Source organism: Ornithodoros turicata, chromosome 9 (genome assembly GCF_037126465.1).
Source record: "Ornithodoros turicata isolate Travis chromosome 9, ASM3712646v1, whole genome shotgun sequence".
In the NCBI taxonomy this organism is placed as follows: Eukaryota; Metazoa; Arthropoda; class Arachnida; order Ixodida; family Argasidae; genus Ornithodoros; species Ornithodoros turicata.
The window spans coordinates 41790229-41810345 of record NC_088209.1 but is presented as its reverse complement, the minus strand read 5'-3'; the positions used below and the strand labels follow the sequence as shown (position 1 = coordinate 41810345).

At 45.3% G+C, this 20117-nt stretch overlaps 1 long non-coding RNA gene across 1 annotated transcript; it reads left to right on the top strand.

Annotated features, from left to right (window-relative positions):
* Nucleotides 1-968: 968 nt before the first annotated feature.
* Nucleotides 969-9795, top strand: LOC135368987 (uncharacterized). The gene is made up of 3 exons (XR_010414916.1): nucleotides 969-1072; nucleotides 7788-7958; nucleotides 8912-9795. It is a non-coding gene; the product is annotated as an uncharacterized LOC135368987 (long non-coding RNA).
* The last annotated feature ends 10322 nt before the right edge of the window (nucleotides 9796-20117 follow it).

The following is a 20117-nucleotide window of genomic DNA, read 5'->3' as shown; positions in this document are numbered from 1 at the left end:
AAGCTAGCACGGTACAGTCAAACTCCTTTACAACGAAACTCAGGGGACAGCAAAAAAAAATTCGCAGTAAAGGTATTTTCGTTAAAAAGGATGTCCATTATTGGACCTATAGGGCTCCAGCGGGACCGCAAAAAAATTTGCTGTAGTGGTATTTTCGTTAAAAAGGTGTTCGCTATAAAGGAGTTTGACTGTATTAAAATATCTCGCACCGTCCTTACCGGAAGCAGATCTTTCTCCTCTAATTAAATCGAAGCTGGTTGGGAAAAAAAGCGCTGACATGTCCTTCCGGTTAGGCTTAAAAAGCTGCTTCCGGGGATTACTCTTCTTCTGCCCGCCGATTATGGCTTCGTCCCTTTGAGGCTGTTTGTGCAAGTTAATCCTTAGTGCCCGAAAAGATATGTTCCGAAGATACGTACGTAGCTGGCACAGCGTATAGGCATGCCTCATGAGGCAGGCAATGACTCAGCTTTTTATTATGTAAATTTTGTTTGTCTTTGCCTCGTTCGCTTTTTTTGTTTTCTCTGGCCATCCATGCAAGGAGAAAGCCACTGAAGGCAGAAGATGGCAGCGCAACCGGCCATTGACCCTGTGGAAAACAGGCTCTATAGATGCCGGCCCTACAAAAAAAAGGTTTCGTAAGCACGCAAGTGTTCCAACATGCTTGTGGGTGCCCCCTCTACAGCTCTTATTAATTTAATTCCATCCTTTAATATCCGATACCTGTTGGGGCGAGACAACTTGTACGAATAAAATGACATGACCTTTCAGGTCGTGCTGTAGGTGAGATTGCCCCTCGAGCGAGCAACGCTACAGTGACATATATATCGTGAAATCCAGGAAAGGAAAAAAGGCCTTGGCTCCGTGCCCACGTACAAGCGACGTCGAACAACGTTTACACTACCTTATGAGCGCGTTGCGCGAAAGCTTCGCAAGCGTATCCGCAATCAGAGATCGCAGCTTTCCCGTGTCACCGCTCGTGACGTATAGGCGCGGCGTTCGTTCGTAAGCTCCGACCAACGCAGACGCTCTGTTGGGTTTACGCTGCGACTGTGGTGTGTCATCGTTTGTCAAGGTGGGTGTCATCCTGTACTTGGACCGTATCGTGGGGGTGTGCCGCATTTGTGTAAGGGGTGGTGTGAAACCTGTCCAGATCTGGACAGTGTCGTGTGCTGTATTGAGCGGAGGTATATTAATTAGAGGAATAATGCAGTCTTGTACTGTGTGAGAAGTGTTGCAGCTGTGTCTGCCGTCCATCTATCCTCATACATTCACCAAAACGCAGTCATTCCAGGGACGGGTCCAGGATTTTTTACACAGTGCCCAAGATCAGTTACATCACTCGGTGACGACTGAGTTTGGGGGGGGGGGGGGGGGTGACGTTAGCGATCGAAGTTTACTAAAAGGGAGCTGCGGCTCTCTCTCTCTTTCTTTCTCTCTCTACGTGAGGTGCTTTGCGAGATATACACCCTCAAGCGCACGTACGCGTCCAGCTCTGACGTCAGACGAGTCAGGGATACGGCCATTCCCATTGGTGGTCGTTGGGCACGTGACCCGTCTCGGGGTGCCCCCCTGGCGGAAATGCACGCAGTTTTGTCAGAGATACACGAGTTTCGGTATTCGCTGTACCGATTTTCTTCGCGTCCATGACAGACTCTGTCGTAAAACCTGGGTAGCGAGTCCACACCGACACAAATAATCGTCTTTTGTCTTTATCCGGCATAAGATGGGGCGAAGTGTTTAAACGTTTCTTTGGTTGAGCATGCAAACAGAAGTGTGTTGTCTTAATCCGTGTTTCGTCTCATCGAGCTGTTGTTTACGCGAAGTAGTCTGACCTTGACCGCGAGCTGCTACAATGCAATGTCCTTCTGCGGTGCGTTTTGGGTGATGTAATACATTGTGATGTCAATGCAGCCTTCCGTGGAATACTCTATATAGATGTTTTGTAACGGGTAGTTCAGCACCTAGCCGAGCCCAAGTACGTTACTGATTGAAGCAGAAGTTTCCTCCGCCAAAGACGTGTCCCATACCATATACACTAACCCTTGCTGCCCAGTGAATAATGGGCACTACGTGAATCCTAAGATAACACCGAAGAAATTTTTCTGCCTTATCAGTTGTCGTCCTCTCTCCTATTTATTTTTTTCGAGCATTCTGCTTATGGTTTTTGAACCGTAACGGCTTCCCCAGTCTTTCCAGCTGATAGTGGGCGTGAAATATTTTCACCACGCTTCACGAGGTGTTGCGAGCAAGGAAGCAATAGAAACGCGTATCTTTGAGACCAAAACTTTTTAATTTGTTTTTCTTTTTACAGAAAATAAATACTCTGCCTAAAGCTTGACGTCGCACGTGCAAGGGGCGTTTTGGGGTTCCTGAGATTACGGGGAACACTATCCTAAAACTCTCTCGCGTTGCCTTAGTTTGCGCGTCCGTCCGGTTTATTGGGTACGCTAAAATTGCGCTCCCTTATGAAACTCCCTAACGGCCATCTACGGATATGTACGAGAGGTTTTTCCCGGTGGCTTTACGCAATGAGTCAGTGGGTCCGTATCTTTATCTCGAGTGCACGCGTTCGCAAACCGGCGTGTCGATGTAGTCGTAAGATCCTGCAATGCACGTATATGCTTGCTGAACCCAGGGGTTAGTATGGCACGTTCGCTCTTATATTGAGGGGTAGAGCACGTTCCCGTCTGTCACGTTACACTGGCGTTACACTAGTGCCCTGTTGGTCCCGGGTTGTTCGTCACACCCACACAAATGAAATTTACCAAGAAAATTGTTCAAATCCGATTGAACTCATGCGCGCGCATAACTTTCAGCTAGGTTATTCCCAGTATGCGTATGGGCAATGAGAAAAAAAAAGAAAAAGAAGAAGAAACAGATAGTAGGCCGTTGTCACCGTGACAACAAGCATCGTCACCGTGGAGCCAGCGTGATAAACGTACCGCAACCAATGGCAGCGTGCATGGCTCAGGCCCGGTTTTGCCAACGCTGGTTATAACTTTGCATAGATTGAGAAGTTACCCATCAAAAAGAACTCGTTACAAGTTAAGTTACCGCGTGCTAAATGTAACTAAGTTAATAACGAAGTTCTTCAGCATGAAATCTAACTCGCAGTTACTGAGTTACTCCCACATTACTTCGGACACAAAATACCATTACGCAGGTGCAGCGCGTGAGCAGTTGAGTTAGACCTTGAGTTGCCTGCGGAGGAGTGAAACACGCTTGGATCGTTTTCCTTTATGCCCAACAATAGACCTCTCCCTGTTTATAAATAAATGACGTCATAGTGTTCGACAGCGCCAAAATTTGGTAGGATTGAACTAAGCTCGAAGCTAGAGGTGAACAAGGTCGCGCCCCAAAGCCACAGTCTTGAGGGGATTACGATGATGATCCCTTGAATGGACGAGACCCTCGGTCCTACTTTTCTTTCAATGGGAGACAGCGAACAAGTGCCCGTTCGTGGAACCCAGCCGTCCTTCCGCTTTGTTTCGGTTTCAGTCTGTCTACCCAATGATGCCATGATGACGTTTCTCTGGTAGAGGTCTATTCGAACGCTTCGCATCTTACCCCCTGTGGGCGCACAATGGTTCAGCTTTATTTCAATGGCAGCAGTTCTTACTTCCTGAATAAAATACTGTCACTCATTGAATATCACGTTTTATGGCAAAATATGCCATGAAGGAACCGGAGAGAAAGCAAGAAAATGGTGGACGTGAGTGAAAAGCGAGTTAAAAGTAACTTAAGTTACTTTGGCAAAGTTACCAAAAAAAGGAACGAGTTCCTCTGAAAGTTACCACGGCGCAAAAGTACCGAGTTATGTTACAAGTTACCAAAAAAAAAAAGGAACTTAGTTACAGTAACGAGTTACTTGTCACGGGTTAGCTCGAACTCTGTAACTTTGTGCTGAGATCAAGGGTCGCTAAAACTTGAAGTTCACTCAACAATTTTTTTTACAAACGTTAGTTGGTGACGTGATGAATGTGTCAGTGACAACAGCTCCCTCGGTTCAAATGTTGATCGGCGTACGGTGAAACCACGGGCTTTAGAACCGTTGATGGGGTGCGGTAGAAGTTACGGTGGTTACGGTACTTCGAATGCCGCTTGTCAACGGCCTGTTAATACCCCGCCCGAATTAAAAGCGCTAAAATCAGTGTTTTTAGCCTAGTAAAGCTAGTGTTTCAAAATTTGTTTGTTTGTAAGGAAAAAAAAAAGAGAGGAGAGATTGAACTTGGCTCCCGACTTGTTCTGCTACTCCTAACATAAATTCTCACCGCCCCCCCCCCCAAGTTTGAAACACAAAAAATAAGAAGTATTTTTGTGTTTCAAAATTAAATTTGCTATTAATGCGTAGCAATTTTACCAAATCCGAGAGAGTGGGAAACTGTACTGAGACGAGAAAATTTCTGAAAGTGAAGTTTCTCGCTCGCTGGAATTACCATACAGTCCGGCGGGGTAAAAAAAAAAAAAACTTTAGATATAGCAGAAAAGTAGAAATAAACCGTTTATTTTTTATCATATTCTTACCAGATACGACTGCCTCGTACTTGTAAAAATAGTAATAATAATTGGAGTAAAATCGGAGTAGTAGATTTACCCCCCCTGTCCTCTCTTCATCTGTACTTATAATCCTCAAAAAAAGTTACTTTACATCCGGAAAACAGTGTGTGTAGCCGCAAGTAAAATCACCTGTCGCAACGGCCTTTGTCTTTTTTTTTTCTCTCTCTCTCTCTCTCTCTCCCCCCTTCCCTCGTGTCTGTCGCCTATATGTTCCCACGTTCTATGTCCCTCTCTGCTCCGTTCATTTTCCTCTGACGTCGCTCGTGGAACGTTCGCTTCGAAGGCCGCATAATTGGAAACGTTGAAAAAGAAGGAAGCTCTCCTCTCCGTTCTATTTTCACGCACGCTCTGGGGCGCAGTTTGTTTCCTCGCTTGTATATGTTTGAAAGTTCGTAGGTTTTAGAGAGGCCTTCCCAGTTCCACTTCACACGTCGGTATGTTGTTGTGTTCAGTTTCTTTCGTTTCGTCTGTCTCTATGTATGAGAGGTTTTTTTTTTAGGTTTCATGTGGGATAAACAAAATACAGAAGCCGACACTGAAGATTTTTGTTTAAGTTTAATTTGTACAAGCTTTCGCGTGGAGGTCCACGCTTCCTCAGGTACAAAGTGAAGTGGTCAGTGGTGAAGTGATGTGTGTCACCCCTTCACTTTGTACCTGAGGAAGCGTGGACCTCCACGCGAAAGCTTGTACAAATTAAACTTAAACAAAAATCTTCAGTGTCGGCTTCTGTATTTTGTTTATGTGATCTACAGGACTTGACTCCCCTCTTCGTATACGCATCTGTTTCATGTGGGAGCGAGTGTCCTTATAGAAGCCGCGTTCAAGTGAGGGTTCAGGTATCTTACGGACTTTTGTTTCCAATTCTGAGTTAGTTTCGCGCGGGAACTGATCTGTAGAGGGAGTTCAGGGGACGGTGTACAAGTCGCGTGGCAGACTTCATGGGTGGACTGTGCCGAGATGTGCCAGAAAATCCACCGGGAGATGAGAAGAGCTAAGCATGGATCTTATCCTAAGATGTGTTAAAAGCAATGTTGAATATGTCATGAGTGACAAAAGAAAAATCACATGACGAAGACCGCATGACATTAACTTAATTAAATTAATGAGATTAAATTAATCGAAGCCGCGTGACATTAACTGTAATTGAATAATTTTCAATGAGTACGTTTATGAGCTTCAACGTTTGAAAGTTTTTATCTGAATACATTCGCAACTTATCTTTTTTTTTTTTTTCGTCCCTCGAAATTCCTGGAAGGTTATTTTCACGTTGCTGAAAAACAAACTCTTGCAAACGCCTTTCAGTCTCGAAGCTTGCATCATGGAAATTCTCAACGCCATAATCAACGTCACCGTCCAGCCTCGAAGCCGACAGTCAAATGTGCGGACAGATATGCGTTGCAGATAAGAATATTGGCTCAGACAGCAAACAAGCAGTGTGATTACGAGCGTTGCAATATCAACGTGTCACAAACTGCGTGCGTCACATTCGACACTGTGTGATGGATCGAGAAGTTGCCCGTCAAAAAGAACTCGTTACGAGTTAAGCTACCGTGTGAAAAATGTGTGTGTGTGTAATGTAATGTTCTTCAGCCTGAAATGTAACTCGCAGTTACCGAATTACTTATGTTACAATGGTTCAGCTTCATTTCAATGGCGTCGGTTCTTACTTCCTGAATAGAATACTGTCATTGATTGAATATCCCATTTTATGGCGTAAAATGCCGTGAAAGAACCGGAGAGAAAGCTAGAAAATATGTGGATGTGAGTGAAAAAAAGCGAATTAAAAGTAACTTGGAACTTAGCTTTAAGTTACTTTGGCAAAGTTACCTGAAAAAGAAACGAGTTCCTCTGAAAGTTACTACGGCGCAAAAGTACCGAGTTATGTTACAAGTTACCAAAAAAAGGAACTTAGTTACAGTAACGAGTTACCTCGAACTCTGTTTTTAATAGTGCATAAAAGTTATAATTAGCATTAGCCGGTCCAAGTTCCACGTATAATGCACTTGACACGCTAGTCGCTTGACGTGTAGATTAATTATGCCATTGAAACGTGTGGATTAACGTTCAAACGTTTAACGTGGATTAACGTTCATTTATTACAAGGGAAAGGTCAGCGGCAGAGATAAGCATCATAGTTTCATAGATCAGCATCTAAAACATTTCATAAGCAGCGTAAGCATTTCATTGATAAGCATAGGAAGATAAGCATCATAGATCATGATGACGCAGCGATGATTGGCACATGGACTGAGTTCTTGTGGGCGCTGACCGTGTTTCAAATGCACTCAATTGACAACGCTGTTGCAGTGCGCGCTTGTTCCGGCGGCATGTCAAAGTGTTGACAGCTGCTGGGCCGTCCTTGGAGCGTTCAATGCGAGTAATGTGTATAAATTACACGTGCGCTAATAGGTTTAACGTGTCCTTTTATTACCGTGGCTGTGCGCGCTAGCTATATGTAGCGCTGTTGAGTGCAAATGAATCGCTATGTAGAAATGGCACGTTGTAAAATTAATATTGCTCTAACGGGACTGCAAAAATTTCACTGATAATACGGCATTAATGCAGGCGAGCTAATGGAGGAACTGCGTACTGAGAAAGCAAAAGTATAAACCACTCGTGTGTGTCCTGTCGTCTTTGTTCCCTGCTGCCCAGACCCAGACTTTTTCAGTGTGCATCAAAAGTTTGTGCCCTGTTTATCTGAGCCTTAGATCCATATTGGAGTCACTTTTTTCTGAACCTTACCGCTATCGTGGCTATAACGCCTAAGTACCATGATCACCATAATGAGTATAGCCACATAAATCTCGTCAAACACCTGGTTTTGCCATCCTCATCATCTTATCCGGGACTGTAATCTAACCTTTCCCTGTCCTTCGCCTTGGTTTATCCTTATCTTATCCTTACGTTATCGTTACACTTTCATCAACTTTGTCATCCATCTTACCTAGATCATATGCAACGCTGTGTGTTTAATATGAGTTGAATGTGGAGCCCATCAGTTTCTTTAACTGCGGCAAAGAATAGAAAAGTATACCTTACGTAAGTAAAGTATACTTTACTTTAAAAGTGTGATGCTTTACAGAACAGTTTTCGGTTTGTCGGTGGTGATTCTTTAGAAACGAATGCATCTCAATTAAAGAGTGGTAGTTTATGAAACTACCCGCTCATCATCCTCCAAATAAAGTGATCTTATTGTTATTAATTGATCAATTCCTGTTCTTTCATTTAAGGTATAAAGGGAAGTGAAGCTCTAAAATGGCAGGATACCCACAACAGAACTACTACCCACAACCACAGCCTGGCTTCCAGACGGGGCCACCCCCCGGGGGTTACTACCCACCCCCTCAGCCTGCTCCCACGCAATACTACGCCCCTCCCCCACCACCTCAGGCGACCACAGTGTACGTGTGCTTATTCTTCCAACCAGTTGTTGACGTCATTCGATCTGGTGGGCGCTTCGCTTTTCACGCACTGGTTGCGCCGAGTTCAATCACCGTCGAGTCAGCACAGCTAACCCACTTTACAAAGGGGCTGGAAGTCGCCATGTTTGTCTTGCAATGAAAGAGAAGAGGAGTCTATAAACGTGTTATTTTTTTCCGAGAAGGTATTTAAACCAGAAGGTGAAAGAGAATCGTTAGTTAAGTGAAATTTTAGTATAAGTGTTCCGAATGACAAAACTTTTTTGAACGATGCATATACTGTTTAAAAATAGTGTCGCGAATTTTAAACTTCCAAATTTTGTGTCAGTCACTTGTCAAAAACCGCTCTGTCCTACAGATCGTCCCTTATTGCGTCATTTTCTTCAGCATCGGTGACGCTTTGAAAATGATTTTTTTTTTGTCAGCTCTCGGCGCACAATACGTCCTCCAATGCATCGTTTAGTTCCCAACCTTTAGGTATGTCAAAATTACTTGGCCCATGCCCCCAAATCCAGCCCACCAACACGCTGTCCTATAAAAACGCTTCTAAACTTTTTGAACAGCGTAGGACTTCCGGCCTCACTGTGTAGCGACTCATTATTATGTTTCACCACATAACCGCCAGCACTGGGGTAGGGTATCACCCATCATCCTCATCCTCATCATCGCACTCCTCCTCGTCCTCCTCCTCCTCATCATCACCATCCTCCTCCTCATCATCACCATCCTCTTCCTCATCATCACACTTCTCATCACACTTCTCCTCATCACACTCCTTCTCATCACCCCTCCTCCTCCTCCTCATCATCATCATCCTCCTCCTCCTCATGCTCAGCATCCTCATCATCATCAAAATAAAGTTGATTGTTCATTTTATCTTCGTTACAAATGCGGTACTCTGGTCATTCTGTACCTTTTTTTTTCTCTCATTACAGAATTGTACAAGAGCCGAAGAAGGACGACGACTGCTTGAAAAATTGCTGTCTATGTACCCTCTGTATGGCGCTGTGTTGTTGGTGCTGTACGGACTGAGGACCGCGACATTTTCCGTGCTCCCAAAAACGTGGTGCACAGATAGAAACCCTTCTGCTGCAGCTTCTTTCATGAAGCATTTTTTTACAGACATTTCTGCAAGGACGTTTTTTACGACAAAGAGTTCAAAAGTGGGCCTCTTCAGAAACGCGGAGCTCACAAACAGATGCCTCTCCTCAACAGCCTGCTGTTGATGAAGGGCAAAACGCTATGTCTTCCGTAAAGTGCCTGTTGTAGTCATCCCGCCATTGTTGGGAACGTGTTAACTGTATCGTTTAATGTGCCCAAAAAGCTGCAGGTATGATGTGATATCTTATGCTAGAATTCAAACGTCGGTCTTTCGTGTAACAAAAATATTGATTCTGTGGAAAATTTATATTTTAGGGTTATTTGAGGGCGCTGCCTATTGCAGAGTAGCTCCTTGAGCTCGTTCGAGTGAGGCAATCGTTCGCTGTGGTGACTTTACATCGTGGCACTATTCCTCGCTTAAAAACGCCCATATGCACACCTCTATGATGTAACTTTTATTAAGGAAACTCACAGGGCGGAATGCAATCCTTTAGACGTGCCTTTAATGCCTGATAGACGTAACAAGTGCCTTATACCGTAGCGCCTACGGTGATGTATACCGAAACATGTAAAAAATATACCAAACTTGTACGATTTTCGTCCAGTTTTCGACCAATGTTTCGAAACAAGTTGGGTGACATTGGGTTTCGTAGATAAATTCAATTGCGTTTTTGTGGGTGTCGACATTAAATTTACTGCCCTTGTATGGCGACATTTCCCCTTCGTGCAGACCAATTAACAGGGACTGCTGCGTGATAGGTGCAATTTGTGTCTGTGGTTGCATCCTCCGTGGCTGGGGCCGTCGCGAAGCCAACTTAGACTACAGTGAACCCTCGTTAATATGACCCCCGATAATCTGACAAACTCGCTTTACGACCATACTCATGGGGAACAATGCAGTGAAACCTCTGCAAATTCCCCCCGTTAATGTGACAATTCCGCATTATGACCAAGTTTTCGGGAACGACCATGGTCATAATAACGAGGGTTCACGGTACAGTGAACCCTCGTTAATATGACCCCCGATAATCTGACAAACTCGCTTTACGACCATACTCATGGGGAACAATGCAGTGAAACCTCTGCAAATTCCCCCGTTAATATGACAATTCCGCATTATGACCAAGTTTTCGGGAACGACCATGGTCATAATAACGAGGGTTCACGGTACAGTGAGCCCTCGTCAATATGACCCCCGATAATCTGACATACGCGCGTTACGACCATACTCCTGGGGAACGATGCAGTGAAACCTCTGCAAATCCCTCCGTTAATATGACAATTCCGCATTATTACAAAAATTTTCGGGAACGACCATGGTCATAATAGCGAGGGTTCACGGTATGTATGTGGGTATTGCGTAAAGGGACCTGGCATTCACAATAACCGAGGGGTACCAATGGCGGCCAAATATACCCGACATGTCTAGCCAAAGAAAGTATCCTCAGCTGAGAACCCAATAAAGAATAACGACGACGCCAGATCACAACCCTGCAAGCGCGCTTTCTCTCCACACTCTTGGCATGTGCAGTGAAGCCGACTTCGGGTTATTTCTTCCACTGCGACCGTGCTCTCAAAATGAACAGTGCGGAAGGCATATTTACACAGCTTTCCTTCCGCTACATCTTTTCTGTAAAGTCACGAGTACTAGGAACGTACGAAGCCAAGTGTGTGGATCAGCAAACTGACTGCGTACTGAGCAAATAGTTCCTGGGACTATCATCGCGAATATATGTCCCGATGAAGCTGGCTTTCCAAATACGCTTCGGGCAAGTTTAAGCAAGTTTGTTGCGAGCAGGGTATAAACGATAAGGAAAATATCTCTATGTCGATAACTTGGCAGCTTAGCTTTGTTGGGGTTTTGTACTTTTGGCGTTGCAGGCAAGTGAGTTCCTTTAATCTTTTTTTTTTCCTCATCAAGAGCCTGTAAGTGCCGGAGTTATTAACTATTGCGAAATATCAGGTACACGTATTTTGCATTAGATATTGCCAAAAATTATTCAGTAAAAAAATACTAAACTCTGCGTTTGAGCGTGTATGCTGGACTTCACTCCTTTTGTGTTCCGAATTTTGGCTGCTCTTTTTGTATTTTTCCGTGAAGTTTTCAGGTTTCTTTTATCGGCTAAATTCTCTTTATCTCTGATCTTACATTTCGTCGATTTGATTTTGTAACATCATGCCAATCTGCGTACGTTTCCGTCGTCTGCCACTCCCACGACAATCTTCTGCTGGAGCAATTGACTGGAGTTCTGCTACGCAATCTCAGAGATACTTGCAGAATACCTTGCAGTTGGCTACATTGCAGTTGGCACACGAACGAGAAGTAATTAGAAGAAGGTAACGACCGTTTCGCATGGTCGCTGTTGGACTGCTCACGAATTCTCAGTGATGAGGCAACGCACCTAGTCTGTGTGGTGCTGCGCTGTAATGCAGTTCCTGCTCCTTCGTTGTCTCTGCATAGCAGTTTTGTGTTTGTTTGATAGCAGACTAAACAACGCAACTTCTATAAGACAAACACGGAAACGCCTCTACGACCGCAAAGGCCATTCATTTCTTCATAGTGGGAACTCACGCGAGGAAAAGTTGAACGCGCATCTAAGACAGTCTACGTTTCCCATCGCGTTGATGGTTTCCCTGCAGACTTTCTTCTCCATCGTCTGCTTTGGAATACAAAACTTTATTTCTCTTACGCGTGCCTATATTCCGCATTTGTTGGCGCCGCGAAACAAAGCGATCGTGGCCCTTTATGTAATCTAAATTTGGCGTGCTACGGCATGGTAAAGCAATATGTGCGGGGAGGTGGGGGAAGAACTTTCCATGTGATGTTCAATATTCAGACAGAGCGGAACTACAAGTTTTCCATCTTACTTTTTCTCTTTTCTCGGGGTTCAAACCTAGCCCTACATTTTTCTGTGCGCTCTAAACCTCACGACACACACACACATATCTCCGACACACTCACCATGGTTTCGGCGCTCTATGGCCTTTGTTGCCTTTGTGCCATTAAACACATAATCAATCAATCAATCTAAACCTCACGGCACGCTCTGCGCCAACCATTGCCATAGGAACCATTGCCATATCGAAGAGGGGCCGTACGCCTTTTTAGGTCAGTTTGGATATACGTATGAAAGTTGACATAAAAAGACGTACGCCTCCCTCTACCTTCGAATCAGAAGCGATGACACTTCGTGGCAATGGTTGGCGCACAGCAGGTTGGCCGTTGCGAAGAAATTTCAAGTCAACCTTGTTTTCAAGAATAGCTTCCGTCTTGACCGCCTCACGCCTTTCGCCAAACCTGAAGTTACTTGCAAGAATCACCGGAACAAAGTTGTCCCCTGTTCATCGAACGTTGTTTATCAGATCCCCCTAGCTTGTGGTTTCTGTTATATTGGCCAGACAAAACGTTGCTTAAATGATCGCTTGAGAGAGCATTCGTTAAAAGTAAAAAATAAAGCTTTTGCTTCTCTCTATGGGATGAAACAATTGTAAAGGCTTCCGAAGTGGACCCTCACAGAAGGCTTTTGAGAGAGACCCTTTGCATAACATCTTGTGGGAACTGTGCCAGCAACCAATCCGTAATCCTCGGTGTTTGTGTATATATCCTGTATAATATCCTGCGTATAATCGTCCCCCTGTTTGTGTATAGTATATATATATTTCTTGTATGTGAAGTAAAATTTTCAGCTGTGTTTGAGACTTCGTGTTTGTGTCTGTCCCTTCGTGTTCCCTGGTCTCGGGGTTTTACATCATGCATCATCTTCACCAGCTCGCTTGCTTCCTAGCCCCTTTTTCATTACCATATGCCTATATTTGCGGATTCGAAACGAAAATCTCATTTATAGCTGTCATGTACCCCGCTCCGTTAATAACCCCAAGCAGCACAATGTGCTGAAAGTCGAGTGCAATAGGGGTGGACGGGTAGGTGGAAGGCCTTGAACAGGCTCGTGAAACTAAAGAACTTTGATAAGACACATACCGTCCACCCCTATTGCACTTGACTTTCAGTACATTGTGCTGCTTGGGACATGATCGCAACACAGTACGAGATACCGGCTCCATTCGAAGTTATCGGATTCATTTGATAGCTGATAGTACGTTATCAGCAGCAGACAGCAGCGAAAGGAAACTTTCAGCCTTCACGCTTGCGTACCTGTGTCTGATTCGGATCTTCGTTACGGCGCCTTCGGACGCGTTTTCGTGTGCTCGCTTGCAGTTAAATAGCGCTATACGACTAAACCGTTTAATGTGGGAGTTCGACGTCATTGCGGTCTGAATTACAACGGCTTCCGCCCATTTAGGTAAGTGCGTGCAAACTACCGCAGTTCCACGAATCCATAGTGCACTTGGGAACTGTGGCATAGCAGTTGTTGATCTGACTGAACGGCAGCACCGTATTGTACTACATGCGACACACTTGTTTGAATTCTCCAGCCCGTGGCACGGCTGTGTCGCGAGCGAAGGAGCTGTACCATTATCGCCTCCGAGGGGAGGCCATGTAGGGTGCCTGTTTCACGCAAGCGCCACCAATCGGGAGATATCACCTGCGATACGTTTATGTCGTCTGCTAACATTCTTTCCTTGCTAGCAGACGACGCTCTGGGGCTCAAGTATCACATGAGCCGGGGTTCCATGAATGCGACAGAAACGTGTGTACACGCGGCAAACTCTCCTCTTCTGCGCATCTTGCTCACACTCACTCACTCACTTTCTCACTCTCACTCCAGTAGTCTCGTCCTCGTACAAACCACAAACGAGAACATGCCACCTGCCGTCTGTTTTTGGCTCTGTCGTCTGCAAAAATCATCCCGATAGTGATAACATATTTCGTCCTTGGAGCAACTCGTTTTTGTCATCTTCCGTATGCTTTTTTTCTCTCTTTTTTTTTTTTGCGTCCCCGTGCCTTTTCCCGCAAAGATCAGGACAAGAACACTATGTGCGCAACTTTCCTCTTAGCTCGTTCATTCAGAAAATAAAGCTCTTTGAGATGCACGATGCGATGTATGCCACAGTCATTGATGAATGCCATTAATGCAGGAAGCGGAGCGGAGAAGGATGGCATAAATGCAGTTCTTAGCTTGGGGAGGACGTCTCCGGTGTACTTCCGCTGTCCAGCATGGTGAATGTATTCATGTATGTAGCTGAAGCTTTTCTTCTTCTTTTTTTGTTTTTTTGCGCTAGGGCTACTCATAGGCCAAAGAGCTCCAACCAGCATGTTCAATGATTCTCGAGGAAGGATTGCGCAGACACTATAGAATATCAGCATCAATATGGCGGGGGTACAAGGACACGTATTATTTCAATCTCCGGGAAAAGAGATGTCGTCGAAGAGAAATACAATAATACGAGTTTGGAAATCTTGATGCAACCAGCTTATTTGTGCTCTCTGGGATATATACTGGGAAGGGCACGTGCTTCTTGTGCAATCTTCTGTCGTTGCTTATTACCGGTTGTAATTATTGTTACGTCAGAATTTTTTTCTCGGTAATCACTCGGTCCAATACTCCGCACGCGTGCCAGCACAAACTCACATAACAACAACAACAACAACAGATAAATTAACGATGATGAATGGGCCCACTACCCCAAGGCAGAATGGACAGGATGAGATGTGTCCTGCTGATGAGGTGATCAATGACGCTGAATAGGGATCGACAGTCAGTGGAGTCAGTGAGACAACATCAACAGTGCGCTAGGCAGTAGCTAGGCTAGACTGAAATTCACGCTTGAAGCACCTTTACGTTGTGGGTGATCACAAAAGCGAACCAAGCACAAAACGCAATTTTTCTTCACCTTCCAAGGGCCGCAGAACAGTTTCAAAGACCTACGGCGAAGATCTAGTGTAGAAATCAATCAAATGCGCCGCTGAAGGCTAGGGACTATTAAAAACGTGACACAGCACTTGTTATCTAATGGCAAAAAAACTGTTGCAGTCGCTGAACCAAAGGTTCAGAGCACACTCTTATACTGGGTTAAGAAAGGAACTGATTTTTGTTTGAAGTACTTTGCATTTTGCCTTCTCGTTCCAATTTTCGTTTACAGTTTATTCTGCAGGCGACCTTGATGTAGTATGCCTGCAAGGTTTGAACTCCGGAGGGCGTAGGTGCGATATTATACACTTCAGATTGCGCGGGCTGGCTCGAATTGCCCCCGAAGTCTAGCGTGTAAGAAAAAAGCAGATTGAGGGGGAATAAGGGAAGCCATGGGGAAGTGAACAGGGCAGGGAAAAAAAGCACTACAACAAGAGGAAGAAAGAAGAGAAGGAACACGAAAGTCAAAGAATATAAGGAAGAGAATGATAGGGAAGGAGAAAAAGAAGAGATAGGAAAAGGGAAAGGTAAATAAGACACGGACGAAGAACGCGATGTAATAGGGAAAATAAGAGTAGGAACAAGGAAGGGAAGAAAATGGAAAGAGGGAACGAGCGAGTAGAGGAGCGAAGAGCAAAGGATAAAGGGAAAAAAAGGTGGAAGGGACGGGATAAAGAAAGAACAACCGAGGGTATTGAAACGGGAAGGAATCGGGAAGAACAACGGGGAAGTAATAGGAAAAATAAAGGACAGGGGAGGGGAAAAGAGGAGAGGGAAGGGAAATATATGGTGAACACATACATAGAGCGAATATCAAGTGCACTGCCGCCGGGTACAACGTAACCTACCGTTCCGCTTGCACGATATTAGCCATCTAATCCCTTTAGAGATTCGTTCTTGTCGCGCTGTCTCGACCGACATTCACGTAACGGTCGCAAGGTACAAAGCAAACCCCCCACTGCGCATGTCCGGTTTCCATACACGAATCGTCGTGACTGCCAATATCTATGGAAATAACACCCTTTTGGAGATGAACGCGAAAAGAATTCGGAAAGAGGCGGCACGACATGAGTTTACGTGTATAGCGCGGAATATGTGTTGAGTACGCAGTCTGAAAAGCAATGTTTTTGTGGGACTTCGTACACGGCTCTGCTGGGTTTACTCTGAAGTCGTCATTCGCATAGAGATTGACTCGTCGAGACATGACGAGTAAAAGCCGTGTCGCTGCATTATTTCTTGCCCGCTTGTCCGGTACGAAATTGTGTGCCTGCGTTCGACACCCAGCGTAATATACACGCCGTGCCTTAGAGGATTTTGAAGCAGATCACCGCGGTGTGGGAGTTGATAATACTGTCATACTGTGTATGGGATAAAGGCTTCTGAGTGCATTATTGGGGGGTCCGCGGGACAGACAGAAAATAGGCTTTTAGCGTTGCTTAACTCATACTAAGCGTCACTCTTCCGAGGGTTAGTAATCCAATACGGCTGTTTATCGGACAGTGTAATACGGGATGGTATTTCTTTTCTAACACTTACACTCTAGCGATAGAGTCAACCCGTTATACGCAACCAAACGATGGTTACGCTGTACCATATACTGCTGTCTGTTCCGGCTCCTCCTTAATTAATTACGTGCAACCCGCTCTAATTATCGAGCTTGAGAAATAGCTGAACTTTCCACGACCCTGAGAGGGGACGCTAAAAGGGAAACATGTACTATAGCATGCGGGAACCGCACGGGTTAGAAACGCGAACACACAGATATACGGGCAGAGAGGCAGAACGCAAGAACGAGAGAGAGAGAGAGAAAGAGAGAGAGAGAAAGAGAGAGAGGGGGCGGGGGAGAGCAAGTATAGCAGCCGACATTAAGTAGAGGCTGCAGATTTTCGCTTCAGGTATTTTGTACTTTTTCTTATTCCGTGTTGGCTCCGCGAAGCAACCGTGGCTACGAGCGGCGTACAGGCGTGGGCAGATTTCGAGAGGACAGCAGGGAGTATATAGTGAGGGACAGGGGGTTCGATTGCGTCCTGGGCCGACTTCAGGGGGAACTGTGCCGACATTCGTCAGGAAAGTTTGCCGGGAGACCGAGGGAATAAGCCTCAGACAGCACAGCCGGTGGTATAGGATTCAAACCCACCACCTCCCAGTCTTCAGCACGACCTTGGCTTCCCCTAGCGGCTCTCCAGCGAACCACGCTCGGAGCGCGTCGAAAGAAATCCACGTGGTTATAGCGCAAAGGACCAAAACCGGTCCGGAGTGGGACGGACTAGAGTCACCAAATAGGGAGCAGAGTAGCGACACTGAGCCACGCCGGCGAGCGAGACCGCCATCTTGGGTCCGGCGCGGCGGCGTCGCCTAGCAACGGGACGCCAATCTCCCCCTTCACCGCCGGTGAACAGCGCGCAGGCGAGCCAGCTCGCAACAGAGGAAACCGGTTTTGGATAGAGGGGAATCAACATGACGACGGGTTTTTGGAAGGAGAAACCACGTGACACGATCGGCCCAATCGCGGACACCGAACGGCGGCTTCCGCGCGGAAAAGGAATGCGGTACTCTGTCCCCTATTTAGTGACTCTAGGACGGACGAGCTCGCGCCGTTCGTGCGGTCTCCCCACTCCTGTCGTTCCCATACTGCGCCATCTAGTGAAGACGGAAATAACCCTCTCCGGCGCCTCAAGGTCATGCGCATGCGCATAGGCCGTTATGAAAGAACGTCCATTACCCACGAGGCCATGCCGCTTGATTTTGTAGTTTTTGCCTTGCGCCTGTCCAGTATATATAGCATTAGCGCAAGTCTTGTCGCGTTAGAGGTTGCAAAAAATAGCTCAGCGTGGGCGACACACGTCGCGTACGGGATTAGGCGGGATTATTCAGTGTTGGCACCGCAAAGAAGCTGTCGTCTCTCCAGATGTCCTTCCCCGGGACGTGCGCTAACCTAGTAGTGTTAGTTTGCAAAGCAAAAAAAAACTCAAACAATGACGACGTGTCTGGCGAGTTCCCTCCTTTGGTATCTTGAGGGTCACGTGACCTCTCTAATAATTGGTGAAAGATGATGATTCTACGCATTACTCTTCGTGGAACTTCTTGGGGGGGGGGAATATGTTTATTATATATAAAAAAATAAGAGGGAAAGGTTAGCCACCGGTATGGCGGCTTGCTATTCCCAGGAAAAAAGGGGGAAAATAAAGGCAAACAAAAGGAAAAACAAAGAAAAAGGAAAACAAATAAATAAAAAGAAAAACAAAAGAACAAAGAGGAAAACAAACATGAAACTGGAACTTCTTGCTTCTCTCTATTTCTCTACTCTAATAATGTCTAATAATGTCTCTACTTTAATAATACTTGTGTGGGGGAGGATGGAGCTAGTCTGCATAATGATGCGTAAGCCCGTGTTTATACAGCTTTCCAAGATGGATGATGACGTTGATACGCGAGTGAATGACGTAGACGTCTTACGATAACGCGTCTGTAGACAACTTTTTTGACTGCGTTCTGCAGTCAAGAAACATCGCGTTGTTGTCACTGAAGTCAGTCATTTTCTTTCAATAGACGAGTTCAGAAAATCCCAGTGCTCTTTGCGCACGCGTTGCATCCTGGGCGCTTGCTGAGCGGGGGAACGAAGAATAATCCTTCACATTTTGCGTTCGCTGACCTTGACACGTCGTAGACAATGGACCGGCAGGGAAGAAATCGGAACGGTTGGGAGGCCACCCGTTTCTTTCGTATTAGTAAACTCCCACAGTTCAAAGCGACGCTAAGCACTCTGGGATTTTCTGAACTCGTCTATTGATGTCGTGAAACATCCGCGGTTCTAATTCGTTGAATTAAAAACAATTAAAAACCCGCAGTGCTGGGTAGGACAAGGACAGAGGATAAAAGGACAAGGACCGGGTTTTTAATTGTTTTTAATTCAATATGAACCAACCAGCCCAAACGCTTGCTCTGCTAATTCGTTGAACGGGGAACCCGCCATCAGATATAGTAGTCTGTTGGAAAACTAGGAGGTCGTTCACTGCGTTTGCGCATGCACAACCTCCATGTGTGCATTTTTTTTTCACTTTTGTTACTTTTAAACACGTTATTTTTGACAAGCACGGAACAGGAACAGCGAACAGTGAACAACGGTGAACGTGAACAGAGAGCGTGAATCTTCAGGTGAAGTCAGACGTAATGTTCCGGACGAACACTGTACAAGATTTCACATGAGGAACTTGCAGGGGGGGGGGATATATTTATTAGAAGAGAGGAAAAAAGGGGCAGGAGAGGTCAGCCAAACAGTATGTCGACTTCGTATTCCGCAAAAATAAAATAAAAAATAAAAGAAAGGAATAAGAGAATAAAAGATAAACTAACAAAAGGTGAAAGAAGGATAAGACATGGATTAAACACTTGGACTTTAAAGACTTGAACGGTTGCTTGTTGCATTTTATGCTCTCAATACGTCAGCGTGTAAACATGTTCCAAATTCAAACACTGTAGTGAATTGTACCAAATAAGAAGGATTGGCATCCAGGCTTGCCTCTTTGTATTGTCCCTTCCTAGAGTAACGAGCTAAAAATAAATCTCGTACAATGCCATAATTAGGAAGATGATACTGAACTTATCGATATGAGCTGGTGATGGTGATGTGATGAAAAAGAAAAAAAAAAGAGGAAAAAAGCGGTAAGGAAATGAAACTGAGTGTTTTTTATACCATACAATATAGACTCCTTCTCACACAACTCAGCTAGAAATCGAACCAGTTCATGAAAATGGCTTTCAAAGTAGTGTTCATACGCAACCCACATTAATCTCAGTAATGTCGTAAACACTCGGCTAGAGATGGGCAATTTTAAGCGGTTACCAAAAATTAATCCCGCTAAGCCCGACGAAATTTACGAGGATGCCTTCAGTGGCGATTTCTCAAACAAGCATAGTGATTACCCTCGGTCCCAGAAGAGGCAATTAAACTTAACAAGGCGTGCAACAGGAAACCACTGGACAAAGTGTGGGCGTCGTTTAAAGGCAGCACTGTAGTTAGAGAATGCGTGTATACAACGTTGTTGGCAGCTATAACGAAAGGGGAGAAGAACCGTGTAATCCGCTCACATGCAACAGGATACAAGCGAGTGGGCAAAGACCGGCTGGACGAGCCGATAGGACTTACAGTGAGCGGACTGGAATGAATGGAGAGTTTTAGTGCATCGTACGTTATTGCGTACGTAAGGGATAGCACGGTGCTTCTGCGCAA